At 26.2% G+C, this 15,985-nt stretch overlaps 1 protein-coding gene across 1 annotated transcript in view; it reads left to right on the forward strand.

Annotated features, from left to right (window-relative positions):
• The first annotated feature begins 2,459 nt into the window (after positions 1 to 2,459).
• smash (smallish) overlaps positions 2,460 to 15,985 on the forward strand; it is a 231,827-nt gene continuing 218,301 nt past the window's right edge. The window contains exons 1-2 of the mRNA XM_065499139.1: positions 2,460 to 2,764; positions 6,776 to 6,990. The gene's annotated coding sequence lies outside the window, so the exon portion shown is untranslated. The remainder of the gene's footprint in view (positions 2,765 to 6,775; positions 6,991 to 15,985) is intronic.

Consider the following 15,985-nt stretch of genomic DNA (forward strand, 5'->3'; position numbering starts at 1 on the left):
GTGTTGGATTAGTAGGGACTCTATAGTGACAATTGACTTCACGCTAGATTTCCTGGAACGTATGAAGTAACAGATTAACTTCTCTCTGCACTGCAAAGAGCGTATACGTCAAATGACCAAAAATATATCAATTGCAGTTAGCCAAATGGTCAGACATTAATGAAATGAACTTCTGGGATATGTTAGTAACAAAATTAATGTGTTGGTACCTTTTGAATTTTTTCCAGGCAATTTAAAAAAATTACAAATTAAGGAAAGCCCTTGGAATGAATTCTAAATATGTATTGCTTAAAAAGTCTGAACTAATTCAGTTCTTTTTTTCGGGGAAAAAAGCATGCAAATTGTTAATACACTTCATTAAGACAGTAGTTATATTAAAATCATGTTTATTGCTTAATTTCAGCAACAATTAAATTTATATTAGTCGTATTAAAGAATTAAGTAGAAAAAAATGTCGTTTTAAATCAAGTTTAAAATAATACTGGGTTTTCAGCGAAGTCACTATGGTTTATGACTTAGCTAATCACAAAAATTCCTAATGTGGCAGCATTAACAGGAATAACGGAAACCTTACACAGGGTTGATTTTTTATGTACCTACACCTAAAGAAATAAATGTAAATTCAATATTTAATTGCAAATGTAAATTATTAAACAATTGCGGGCTGGGATAAAAATAATAAACGATATCTTACAAAAAGAAGGCTTTTTTCAGCCAAAAAAGTTTGAAGACCAAGAATTGGAGGCATTACTTCATGAAGATTGTTTTAAAACTCAACAAGAGCTTGTAAAATCATTTTGAGCTACTCAAGCAGTAATTGCAAAACGTTTGCGACCAGCAGGATTCATCCTAAAGCAGGGAAATTGGTGACCATACGAATTGAACCAGAGAGTCCTTGAAAGATGATTTTGCATGCCTGAAATGCTGCTTGAACGCTATAAAAGAAAGACAATCATTGGATGCGATGAAAAATTGATCCATTATGATAATGTGAAGCGTAAGAGATCGTATGTGAAGACCGATCAACCTGCCGAATCAACACCAAAGCCAAATATCCATGGTGCTAAGGTAATGCTCTGTATTTGGTGGGATCAAAAGGGTCCTATCAATTATGAGCTGCTGATATCACAGTAAACCTGTACCGAACGTAACTGATTCGTTTGAAGCGCGATCAGACATGAAACCATAATATTCCCTCATGACAACGCTCGGCCACATGTTGCAATACGTGTTACAAAGTACTTAGAATGAAGTGGTTTTGTAGTTTTGCCTCACCCGCTATATAGTCCAGACCGTGGCCCGTCCCACTACTATTTGCTTCACTTTGGAACAGAGTACCTATTCGATATTGGCTTGATTCGTTCTTGAGCTCAAAAGATGATCAGTTTTTTTTTGGCTCTGAATCCATATGTTTCCAGAAAGATGGGAAAAGGTCATACATATCGAACAATGGCCAATACTTTGAATAAATTTATAGTGTACAAATGTTTCAAAATAAACGCTATAAATTTGTCCAATTTATGCCCAAGTAACATGAATCGAAACATTTTGTCTAAATAATATTGAATTGTGACGGTCTTTGCTTAGACCCCTTTTTAATTTAGTTACGCAAGTCTCTTGCCCAACAACAAAACAGCATGCTAAATTTTCTTCTCCTTAACCCGACATTACCTCTGGCATCTACACTCACTAGAGACTTGAGCAACTAAATTGCCTAGTGTGAAAGGGGTCTTAGTAAAACGATATGTTAAATTTTTACTCTATTTGTAGTTTATTTAAACAATTTTAAGATTATTTTTATTATGTCAGTTCTTTCATAAACGATTTGCTACCTAATTTCTTTTATTTTTGTTCATAGTTTCTGAAATAACGGAAAATCACGTTTAAACATTTAAATTTGCGTCATAATGTCTTTTATTTGGAATGTTATATGTATTACAGTTAATTTTCAATCTATTTGTAGTATATTTAAACAGTTTAACTATTATTTTTTTATTTTTCACTGCAAAAAACTGTTTATTACAATTATTTGTTTTAATATAATCAATAAAATATTGATCTAATTAGATTTTAACAGTTTTATTAGAATTGCTGTATAATTTTGAACAAACTAAAATATTAGTTTAGCTTGGACAACAACCACTGGTCACCTTAATAAAATACTACTACACTTTTAAGCAACTAAGTTGTTACTAAATAGCGGTAGTTACTACACATTCGTTGCACTCATACTATTTAACTATTAATATTCAATTTAAATAAAAGATATTAAATATATTATTAAATTTTAGTTTTTATTTATTTAATTTGGTTTTATTTACAACAATTCATGACTGTTACTTTTTTAATAAATTGACTGCTCTCTTCTTGTAACTCGATTTAGTACCATTTTTTACAACTCTTCGTATTAACTTGCTCAATTGTTAGTGAGATGCGAGAACACAAATTACAGGTTAATTTTCGTGTATCTTTAGTTTAACGGGAGCTTTGGTCGTGTACAGACGTTTTTGGAATTCGATTGAACGAAAGACAACAACAAACGCGTGCGATTTTTTTTAATATTGTAATTGTGTTGCTTGTTTTTCTTGTCAAGTGTTTAAAAAACGAAGTGTTTGAAATATTTTACAATAAAAAAAAGAAAAATTTATGTAAAATATACAAAAAAAAATAAATATAATAAAATAAAGTTTTTTAATGGAAAAAAAAACTTGTTAAAAAGTGGTATTTAATGGAAATTTTGAAAGAAAACCTTTAAAGAAAATTGGTAAAGTTTAAAAATGTGGAAAAAAAGTGTTTAATATTGAGAAAAATTTTACAATAACCAGAAAAAACAAAAAAAAAATAATTGAAAAAATATAAATGGTGTTAGATTTTTGTTAATGGTTGCTGCTGTTAATCGTGTTGTTGTTGTTGTTGCTGTAGTTAGTATTATTATTACCGTTGCCATTCGTTCGTTGTTTTTGTGGCATGTTTGAAGAGTTTAGTTGCCTTTTTTAGCCGCATATTTTGCTGGTTTGTTTTTTTTTTAATTTAGTTGGCTGGTCGTTTTGGCCTGACGTTCTTTAATAGATTTTTTTTGTTTTTATTTATTTCATTTGTGGTGCTGTTTGTTCCATGAGTGTTTTTTTGTTATTGTTGTTCTGTTTGTCTGTTATTTTCATGTTGTTGTTGTTGTTCTGACTGCTATTTTTTTCAATTTTGTGTGCCTTGTTGTCTATTTTAGTCTAAAACGTCAACGTTGTTGTAGTTGTTGTCTAACTTTGTTAACCAACTAAACACACTGAAGAAAATATACAATGTAACAACAACAAGAACAATAATAATAACAACCTGAAGAGTAATAATAATCGTAAATGGAGGGAAACAAAATTAACTAACAATACAACAACAACAGAAACTATTGTTTTTTTCTTCTTCTGTGTTTTGGTCAAATCTAGAGTTGCCAGGATGAGGGGGGTTAAGGAATTCTAGCGGTTTTTTTGGGGTTAAATTTAACAAAATTGCGAAATAATGAAAATATGTTATAAAAAACTTAAGGAAAGCAGGTAGATAATGTAATAAATTAAATATTACAGTTAATCTTTAAAGATTTACTTTATTTATAGATATTTAAGGTTTTTTTCATTAAAATAAAGTAAAAAATTAAAATTTTAAAAATTTTCTTAAAGATAAGAAGTAAATAAAGTAAAATTTTTAAGATTACGATTAAAATTGCTTTAATTTTTAAGGTTCTATTTTATTTTTATAATAAAATATTTATTACATTTTCACATTTTAACGAAAACAAACCTTTTTTGTTAAAAAGTGAAAATATAAATCTGGAATTAAAAAAAACTAATTGAATTTACTTAATTAGAGCAAAGTGATATCATATTGATAAAATCAATGACATTTTTGTAATAAAAAACATAATTTAGACTAGAGTTTTCAACAAAAATACATATTGAAAGTATTGTAGCTATGACGTAGTGGCTATGAAATTTGAAAGCTGTATATTTTTATAATTTTATAAGGATTTAGCCTGAAATATAATGAAAATATTAACAAAATTTTGTATGGAAAATATTTAAGTTTCAAACCCTTTTCCCAGTATTCTTCATACAAATTGCTTACGCTTCCAAACGTTGCGTTTTACAAAATGAGACCCTAAATAAAATCTCTATTTCTTAAAATTTTTCTTTATAAAATTTTAAAGGTTTATTTAAAATTTTGGTTGATATTTAATTATTAAGGGATTTAAACAGAAAAATAATATAGCTAGTCTTTATTATTCTTAAATTGTTAATATATAACAACAATTTGTGGTCAACTTTTCAAAATTTGTTTAAATATTTTTTTTAAATTGTTAAAATTTGATGAATTTTTATTGTAAAAATTCCTAATATGAAGAAATATTCAGCAAGTGTAGCTTATTCTGAGTAATATCAACTTAAACTGATTAAATATAACAAATTTATGATAATTTTTCAGAACAAAAGAATGCAAATCTTATCAGATAATCTTTGCACAATGGGTACAATTTTAAATTCACTTTTGGATTCAGCAAGAAAAATTATTAAATAATCTTTATATAATATAGTTTTTTATATTATATAGTTTTTATATAAAATTAAAATTTTTGGAGATTTCTTTAAAATTTTTAAACTTTAATGAATATTTAAAGCAAAGTTTCACAATTTAAAGAAGTTTTTTTCAAGTTTTGTTTATTCTGAATATTATCTCAACTTAAATTGATAACAAATGTTAAATTTATGATAATTTGTCTAAACAAAGAATGCACATGTAATCGATTAATCAGTTGCACAAAATAAATGAAAAATGATAAATTTAAAAAACTGACCTTTGAGCTCTTAGAGAAAAATCAGCTTTTTAAGCTATATTTTGACTTCTTGTGATTTTGTAATAGTGACATTTTCGTAAAATGGCCAATTTTTAAGGCTTCTTAATTAGGAAACTGAAATAGTTTTGACGAGGAAATTTTAAGATTTGATAAACTTTTGCGATATATAGCAAATTTCACAAAAATCTACAATGAATTATAGAAAATATTTAAAACATTTTCATAATTTTATATCAAAATTTTATTTTACTCTATAAAATTTAGGATTATGTGCAAAATTTAGGGCTAATTTCTAAAAAAAAACAAAATGTAAAAAATCAAAATTTTTTAAAAAATTTTCAAAATTTTCAAAATTTTTTTTTAAAAAATATTTAGAATCTGGGATTTGTACCTATAAGAATTTGTAATTTCATAAAAATGTACAGTTTTCCAATGTTTGGGAATTTATTTTTAAATACAATTTAAGTTATAAATCCAAAATTTTCTTAAATGTTTCAATATTTTACTTTAAGAACTAAGGTTTCTTGCTTAAATATCTAATAAATCCCAAACAAGATAATAGCTACATAAAATCCATGACGAATTTTATTAAAATCTAAAATGAATTATAAAAAAATTTAAACAAATTTCAAAATTTATAAAAACTTTCATTTAAATTCGATGATTTGGAAAAAATTTCTTTCAGTTATAAAACACTTATCAAAAAATATTCAAACATTTTTATATTTTCCTTAAGAATTTCTGAGACCCAAAATTTGTTTTTGTTTTCAAGTTTGGCCTTTTTTTTAATTCCAAGATAAAATGGAAAAATAATAAAAAAAAAGTTTTTTTAAAAAATATTAATTTACATAAAATCAATGATAAATAAATTTTATTAAAATCTAAAATGAATTGTAAAAAATTTAAACAAATTTCAAAATTTATAAAAAATTTAATTTAAATTCGATGATTTTGAAAAAATTTCTTTCAGTCATAAAACAATTATCAAAAAATACTCAATCATTTTTATATTTTCCTTAAGAATCTCTGAGACCAAAATTTTTTACGTATTTATATTCCAAGATAAAATGGAAAAAATAATAAAAAAAAGTTTTTTAAAAAAAAATAATTTCAAGATAGATACCTATGTCCTTTGACCTTTTTATATGCATATCAGTCTATTAAAGCTTCTTTGTAAGCATTCTTTTGTGAAATTTTGAGCATATTTATATACAAATCTCAGAAAAACTCTTAACTTTCCAAACATTTTGATATTTTACTGCAAATTCTAAGGTTTTATGTTAAAATTTTCAAATCTCATAAAGGATAATAGCTGCTTTTCCTTGGTTAACTCTATTTTGATATAATTTTGAAAACTCTTTCAATATTTCTTGATACAAATTTTTAAAAATTAAATTTTAGTTCGAAATATTCCCAACAATTTCATTAAAATTAATGAAATTGTTCATTAATTCATTGATTTTTATATTTTTTATTCAAAATCTGAAATTTTGTTTAAGATTTTCTTAAACCTATAAGAATTTTAGTTTAACACTTCTATTTTAAACAAAAGTTTAAGAAAAAAATTTTAATTTTCAGTATTTTTTTATTTAATTAAAATTCCAATATTTTATGGTGCAATTTTCAAAATCCCCTAAAGGATATTAGTTACTTCTTCTTTGGCAACTCTACATTAATACGCCTTTTAATTTCTACCAAAACTTTGATGGACAATTTTCTGTCAATCAATAAAAGAAAATCATAAATTTACTTACGGTTATAAAACAGCAGCAATCATAATTTATTTATAAATATGTATTGTAATAAAATTTACAAAAGAAAATTTTAATTTTATTTAAATGTAAAAAAATTTTAATTTTATTTAAATGTAAATTTTCTTTTGTATAAAAAAGTGAGTGTTAATTCAAATAAATTTTTTTATTATCATTTTTCTAGAGGGATTTTAACGACGACAAATAAACACACTGTATTAACACTAAAGAATTTTTGTTATTTAAAATAAACGACAACGACGAAATTAAATTGTTTTTACCCCATACAGTTTAATTTTTCTATAAAAAAAAACTAAACAAAAAAAAACAATTTTTTATAAACAGCTAAATGTGAATATTTTATGAAACTCTATCAAAAAAAAGAAAACAGTTAAAAAGGTAAGTTAACTCTATTTTAATTTATTTTTGATTTCCACTTGTTAATAAATAATTTTCTTTACATTTATTTTAAATATTTCCATAATTTTCTTTTACTTTTGCTTGGTATTTCCTGTTTTATTTGCTATAGAAATTTTCTTTCATCATCATCTTGTTATTTTATGAGTATTAAGCTTTTTGTTGTTGTTTTTAGTTAGTTTGATTTGTTTTGTTTTTATTAATGCTTAAAATTCTCTTTTTTTTTGATTTCTTGTTGTGGTGTTCTCTTTGTATTTTGATTAATCAAATTCTCTGGATTTTCGTATTCGCTGTTGTTTTTGTTGTTATTACACTAGACAACAGGTATTTTGTTGTATGTGTCATCAGTTTGGTGTGTGAGTGTGTGCCATTTTTGATAAACCTGCCAAAATAATAACAATAATAGTAGAGTTATCGTATCGTATTTATTGCACAATAGATGGCAAATTGTGGTGTTACCGTATTGGAGTCTATTTAAATATGTATAGGGTTTTTATTGAGGTAGTCGAGGAATTTATAATAATGCGCAGTTTTAAAGGGAAAATTAAGGAATTAATAAAAAAACCGAAGAAATACTTTAAAATTTATTATTTTGTATAATATTTAAAGATTTTGTCCATATAAAAAACTTAACGAAACTTTATTTTTTTAATTAATTAAATTTTTGAGCAGCTGAGATAAAAAAATAATAAATTTTTTAAAAATTCCTTACTTCGTTATACCTATACGTTATATTTGTAAAACGTTATATTTGTAAAACTTAACGAAACTTTGTTAGCGAAACTAAAAGCATATGAAAACTAATTATTTTATAAACGTTTAGCTTACATAAACTTCTTACAAATCCAATTAAAAATTTTAAAATTTTGTCAATTTATAAAACTTAACGAAACTGAAAACATTTTAAACAAAATATATATTCCTATAAATATAAGCAACAATTAATTATTTCTATAAAAAAAATTTGTTACTTAACGAAATTTTGGAAAACTTAACGAAACTTTATTTCTGAAACTAACATAAATAGAAAATTGAGTTTTATTTATACGTTTAGCTTACATAAACTTATTTTAAATGCAATAAAAATTTTGAAATTTTATCAATTTAAAAAACTTAACGAAACTTTATTTTCATAACTAAAAAGATTTTAAACATAACATTTGTATATTTTATTATTATTAAGCAACTGTTATTTATTTCTGTAAAAATTTCTTACTTAACGAAGTTTTGGAAAACTTAACGAAACTTTATTTCCTAAACTAACAGAAATTTAAAGCTGATTTTTTTCTAATCGTTTAGCCTACATAAAATTATTTTAAATGCAATAACAAATTTTAAATTTTGTCGATATTAAAAACTTAACGAAACTTAATTTTCTTAACTAAAAAGATTTTAAACAAAATGTTTCTGCATTCTATTAGTATAAATCATAAACTATTAAATTCAATAAAAAATTTGAATTTATTGAAATTTTAGAAAACTTAACGAAACTTTATTTCCGAAACTAACAGCATTAGAAAAAATATTTTTCTTTATTTGCTTAAATTAGTTAAATTTATTTTAAATGCAATAAAAAAATTTTAATTTTTTTAATTTAAAAAACTTAACCAAATTTTATTTCAGAAACTAGAAGTATTTGAAAAAAGATTTTTATTTATTTGTTTAACTTAGTTAAACTTCTCTTAAAACCAATAATAATTTTGAAATTTTGTCAATTTAAAAAACTTAACGAAACTTTATTTTCTTAACTAAAATGATTTTAAACAAAATGTTTCTGCATTCTATAAGTATAAATCATTAACTATTTATTTCTATAAAAAATTTTAATTTATTGAAATTTTAGAAAACTTAACGAAACTTTATTTCCGAAACTAACAGCATTAGGAATTTTTTTTCTCTATTCGTTTAAATTAGTTAAATTTATTTTAAATGCAATACAAATTTTGAAATTTTGTCGATTTAAAAAACTTAACGAAACTTTATTTCAGAAACTAGAAGTATTTGAAAAAAGATTTTTATTTATTTGTTTAACTTAGTTAAACTTCTTTTAAATCCAATAATAATTTTGAAATTTTGTCAATTTAAAAAACTTAACGAAACTTTATTTTCTTAACACAAATGATTTGAAACAAAATGTTTCTCATTCTATAAGTATAAATCATTAACTATTTATTTCTATAAAAAATTTTAATTTATTGAAATTTTAGAAAACTTAACGAAACTTTATTTCCGATACAAACAGCATTTGAAAAAAAGATTTATCCTTTTTCGTTTAAATTAATAAAATTTATTTGAAATACAATAAAAAATTTTAAATTTTTTTAATTTAAAAAACTTAACGAAACTTTATTTCAGAAACTAGAAGTATTTGAAAAAAGATTTTTATTTATTTGTTTAACTTAGTTAAACTTCTTTTAAAACCAATAATAATTTTGAAATTTTGTCAATTTAAAAAACTTAACGAAACTTTATTTTCTTAATTAAAAAGATTTGAAACAAAATGTTTCTGCATTCTATAAGTATAAATCATTAACTATTTATTTCTATAAAAATTTTAATTTATTGAAATTTTAGAAAACTTAACGAAACTTTATTTCCGAAACTAACAGCATTAGAAAACAGTTTTTTCTTCATTCGTTTAAATTAGTTAAATTTATTTTAAATGCAATAAAAATTTTGAAATTTTGTCGATTTAAAAAACTTAACGAAACTTTATTTCAGAAACTAAAAGTATTTGAAAAAAGATTTTTCTTTATTCGTTTAAATTAGTTAAACTTGTTTTATTTTCAATAACAAATTTGATTTTTTCAATTTAAAAAAAACTTAACGAAACCTTATTTAAGAAACTAAAAGTATTTGAAAAATTATTTTTATTTATTCGTTTAACATAGTTAAACTTCATTTATTTTCAATAACAAATTTGATTTTTTTAATTTAAAAAAACCTTAACGAAACTTTATTTAAGAAACTAAAAGTATTTGAAAAAATATTTTTATTTATTCGTTTAATTTACTTAAACTTATTTTATTTTCAATAATAAATTTTATTTTTTTTCAATTTAAAAAACTTAACGAAACTTTATTTCAGAAACTTAAAGTATTTGCAAACATAATTTTTTAAATCCGTTTAACTTAGTTAAACTTCTTTTATTTTCAATAACATATTTCAATTTTTTTCTATATAAAAAACTTAACGAAACCTTATTTAAGAAACTAAAAGGATTTGAAAAAATATTTTTATTTATTCGTTTAACTTACTTAAACTTATTTTATTTTCAAAAATAAATTTTAATTTTTTTCAATTTAAAAAACTTAACGAAACTTTATTTCCGAAACTAACAGAAATTGAAAACTGATTTTTCTTTATGCGTTTAGCTTACATAAACTTATTTTATTTTCAATAATAAATTTAAATTTTTTTTCAATTTAAAAAACTTAACGAAATTATATTTTCTAAACTAAAATTTTTTTAAACAAATTTATTGTATTTTCTATGAATATAAGGCAATGGTTATATATTTCTGTTGAAATTTCTATTCTTAACGAACATTTGAAAAACTTAACGAAACTATATTCTAAACTTTCGTTTTCAATCATGCCTCTTATTTTGAGTGAAATTTGGCGGAAGTTTGATGAATATTTAAACCACATTATTTTCATTACGAACGTAATCATATATCATGGGTTCATATCGATGATGTCTCCATGAATGTCATGCCTTATACCATCCCCTATCCAGTGGATCCTGCTTATACCTCTCTACACACAAGAAGATTTTTACTGAAATGCCTCGCAGAAGACTCTGATTGTATGATGTCGTTCGTAGTGTCTGATGATATCCCAGGAGAAACTGTTTTGTTAATCTGACATTATGTTCCATGACGGGAAGAACAGGATATAACACTTTGACAGCTTTGAATAATTCTCCACTAAGTATCACTTCACGAAGAGATCAAACACTGGAGCAGAGTATTAGCTATTATATTATGATAAAAACTGCTTTACAAATTTCTCAATTCATTTTAAAAATTTCCATTGTATGCTAATTTCAATAACAATTGATTTATTTAAAAAAAACCAACAACTAATTCATTACAAATTTAGGTTTGTTGTTTGAAACATGAGTAATTTTTTTTTTGTTAAATTTTTGCACAAAATTTCATTTAAAACAAAAATAAATTTATGTATTTAGTTAAAATTAAAATTTTGTCATGCAGAAATAAAAAAAACTAAAAATATTTATGAGACACATTACCTTGAAATCAGCAATAATATAAAATAGTTAAAAAAAATAATATTTATAGAGATGACGGCAAGCGTGTATGTTTCCTAAGAAATAAAACATTTTCTTTATTATTCATGTGGTGATGCATTTTTTTAATGATGAAACATAATTTATTATTGTTATAAGAAAATTATATGGTTTTTAATGTAGTTTTTAATTTAAAACAAAATTTATAGCTTTTTCCCTTTTATTTTGAATAAAACCACAAAAAAATGCACATGTTTTGAGGAAAAACAAAACAATAACAATAATAATGATTTTTCCGGTCTCAAACATGTGTGAATGATGATGAGAGTACAAAAATAAGAAGAAGAAGCAGACAATGTTTTTTTGTTATTGTTTGAGTGTAAATATTAACAGTGTATGAATTATGTTATTGTTTTTATTGTTGTTGCTTTTAATAAAATGGCGTATGCTTCAAAGTGTTTTGTGTAGGTTTTAATTGTTTGCTTGTTGTTTTTGCTGTAATTTTCTTTTTGCTGAGGCAAATTTTAATAACAAAATCTTAAAATAAAAGAAATTTTATGCAAATTTTCTATTTGTAATATAATTTATCAAAGACTAAAGCTTAAATTGAATTAATAAAACTAGCTTGTATTGTTTTTATATAAAAACTTTATGTTAATGACTACAGTGGGGTTGATAAACATAAAGTCATAAATAAAATCATAAAAACCTTATTTTTTTGGTTTTTAAATTTTGTATTTAAGAAATTTGATATTTTTTTATTTTTTACAGTCATTAAAACATTCATTATCTTATACTTTCTTTTTAATTATCCTTTTTTTCGGCCAGACTTCAGCCAAATTAAAGGATTTGTGTTTTGTAACCTTTAAATATCCCTTTTAATTACCTTTTTTAGCTCATTTTTTCTCACATAAAATTAAATCTTTGATGTTTTAGCGCTTAATCTCTATAGTAATGAAAGAAATATAGATTTATTAGTTTAAAACTGAAAATATTAAATTAGTTAGCAGCTGTCTTACAACAATAATTTCCCAACATTTCCGTTTTGCAACAGGTAGTTTATACAATTTATGGGTTTTCCCAGCTACATTCTTAAAAACATTTAACAACAAGTGTTTCATTAGATTTGTAACACAGTGTAAAATGCTGTTGTTAAATTTTCTAACAATTCTGAGAGTTTTTCTAACAAAATTATTTCCCTATTCCCTTTATGCTTCTCAACAAAAACATAAAAATTGACAATTGTTTGCGGTACTTTTCTGTTGTTGTTTGGTGAAGACTTTGAGAAAATTCTCAACAATGTTAAGAGGGATGAATGGATGGATTAACTACTCAAAATAACAAGTGTCAATTTATGGAACAGGTAAACAAAAAGAGAATTAAACAAAGGAATATTGGTAATAAAGATTTTCTAATTAATTTAAGTGAAATTTTGAAAATGTAAGGGGGAATAAACTGGAGAGAAACCGAAATCCTTTTTAATATGTTAGCAAATCTGTGCAATTTAAGGTTTGATCTGTAATACTCTTCCTCCATAAATTTTTAATCATCGATCTTCCACCAAATAGAGCTATGACTCTGGAAAATAGTAGTAATAATGTTTCTCAAACTAATTGGAGTAAAATTTTGAAAATTTATAGGGAATAAATTGAATAGCTGTTAAAATTACTTTTGAAGTTAAAGAAAATCTTTCGAATTTTTGATTAAAATGATATGTATCCTATTTGATATGAAATACTCGTCCTCCATAAATTGTTGAATCGTTGATCTTCCTACAAATGGTGCAATATTTTAAGCTCTATCAAATTTGGTTTTGTTTCACCGAAGAACTCTCCAGCGCAGCCAAATCTATTAAATTCTAACATTTTAGGTTTGAATTATTTAACACTTTGTCCAAAAATTCTCCAATTTGTTGAACGGTTTGAATACAAATATTCCGTAAATTCATAATAAAGAAGTTCTTACTTCAGTTATCATCTCCTTGGAAAATTCTTCTTCAGTGCTCTGTTTTGAATGAATCATCAATTTGATGTTTTGATCTTTAAATAGTCAATTGTTTCTGACGATTTGAGGAAGCAAGAGAAAGAATACACCTACCTTAATTTCCAATGTTTAACAGTGCTATGTTAGCCTTTAAACATAACTCTGTTAACTGAACTGGTTTGTGTCTAGGGTTATAAATTTCAAAATTTAACTTTACACACATCTTGGAAAATGCTTCTTCAGCGTACTGTTTTGGATGAACCATCGATGTTTTTAACTTTAGTCAATTGTTTCTGTCGATTTGAGAAAGCTCTTATTTTCGTGTTGGGTAATGATCTGGGTTTTGGATGGTTATCATTTGATATTGACCTTATTAAAGAATCGAGAATAATTTTTTCCGGAATTTCTTTGGATTTGGATCTTTAAGTTACTGTTTCTTTGGATTTGAGAAAGTTCTTACTATCGTGTTGGACAATGATCCGTGTTTTGATGGAATTGATCTTTTTAAAGAATGCTAAGGTTTTTTTGTTGGAATTTCTTTGGATTTATATCTTTAAGTTGCTGTAATGGCCAAGTTTTGATATTTCCATTGATTTATAAAGATCCAAGCGATCATTTGATGCTAGGCGAACATCAACAACCATAAACATATGTTACTGCCGATTTGAGAAAGCTCTTATTGTCGTGGTGGAAGATATCCTTGATCGATGATTAGTATTCCAAATTGTTTTGGTTCTTTTTGAAAGATCCCTAAAGTCAACTGCTGTTTAGTTTCGGATCTAGACATAAATTCACAATTCGTCAATTGTTTGATCTTATAGAGATATTTTAAACAATCGCGATAGATTTTTTCAGAATCTCTATTTGAATTTCTATATTTATGTTGCTCTAATGGGCAAGTGTGGACATTTTCATAGTTTTATGAAATCATTTGATTCGAAATGGATGATAGGTGAATATCAACAGCCATCCAAGGCAGTTGATCCCGCGAGATGAGTACTTGGCAATGGTTTTTAACTTGTCAGTGAGGAGCCTGATCCTATCCAATGTAATGGAAAAGGGGGTAGAGTCATCCCGATACTAAAACCTGGTAAAGAAGCGACTGAGGAACAATCATACAGCCCGATATACTTCTAGTCATCTGTCGCGAAGACTCTTCTCTCTTTGTCGAGCCATCATCTACCGGCAGCTGGTCACCATCATGGATTTCGTAAAATGGAAAGCTCCATCCGATCATTAATTCAGAGGCCTAGGAAAGGAAGGAATCTTACGCTGCTAGACTTTCCGAATGCTTTCATCACAGTAAGCTACGCAATAATCATTCAGAACATGCTGCAGTCTACAATACCCAACAACATGAAGCTATGGATCTTGAATTATCTGAGTGCAAGCCAGTCGTTCGTGGAGTTTAGAAACAAACGTTCAAAACCCCACAGAGTTAAGACAGGAGTTCCTGCTGTTTAACTACTATCTCTCTAAATTACATGCACCTTCACAAGGAGTCTAAGAGATTTCATATGAGAACGACTGCACCATTATGGCGAGTGGTAAGTGGTTACAACATCTTCGCTGCGTGTAACCAGCAGCTATCACCATCAACACTCTTCACCACCGCGAGGAAGCAGGTAGAGGTTAATCTTGGTCGTAGTCGATGGGGGTTTGAATTCCGACTTTGAATCATCCCAAAATTTTGGGGGTTCAACTTTTACAGTCTCTATACCACCTCAGTTCACGCCACTGAAATCATGCACACAATTTTGAAGTGGGATCAAACAAAGCGGCACTACTTGGGGCATGTATGAAGAAACCTTGTTGACAAGACAAGAAGAATTTGTGGTTTAGTGGTTAATTACGCTGCTCCAGTTTGTAATAATATTTGTTAAGTGATACCCATGAAAAAATACTGCAAATTACGAAAATAAGGTTCTTCCATTCCTCCTTGGATGTTGTCGGAGAAGTTATCCTAACTATCCCCCCAAGGTAAACTTCAACTGAATGATTTCAACTTCAGGAAGGACCTTGATGTATACGTGGTATTCAGGTTATGTTGACAATACAGTTCTTCCTGGAATTTCATGGGAGAAGTCATCCTAACTATGACATCATACAGTTAGAGTTTCCTCCTTAGCAGGATAGAGAGCTTGGAGGGCATTCAACGTCAATATCAGCCACAGAGAAGAACATGCCCAGCTGAGCTGGGGATAGAGCAACAAACTTACAGACTGTTCCTGCTGGTTCCTGCACATCTTGTCAAGGTTATATCAGGAAGGACCTTGATGTATACGTGTTGTTGCAGTCATGTTGACAATACAGATCCTCCTGGAATGTCATCTTAGAAGTCATACTAACTATGAAAATTAGAGATATCCCCCCTCCGCAGGATACTGCATGAATCACGTACTTGGATGGCGCTCAACGTAAATATCAGACACAGAGAAGAACATGCCCAGCTGAGTTGACGATGGAGCACTATACTTACAGACTGGTCTCGCTGGTAGGCCGTGTAGTCCTCAATTTATGCACATCTTGTGGTCAAGATTCTCATATTCCACTATCCAAATGCACCTATGTGTCATCTTTGAACGACATGCATAGAAATTAAATCAATTCTGAATCTCGTACTTTCGGGATGGAGCAACATATTTTAGCCTATTGGTGCCGCTTCGACCGTGTCGTCCCCAATTTATGACCAGCTTGTGGTTAGAGTCCTAATGGAGCGCTAGAAGCATCACAATTTCTTGGC

The sequence above is a fragment of the Calliphora vicina genome, chromosome 1 (assembly GCF_958450345.1).
Source record: "Calliphora vicina chromosome 1, idCalVici1.1, whole genome shotgun sequence".
NCBI classification, from domain to species: domain Eukaryota; kingdom Metazoa; phylum Arthropoda; class Insecta; order Diptera; family Calliphoridae; genus Calliphora; species Calliphora vicina.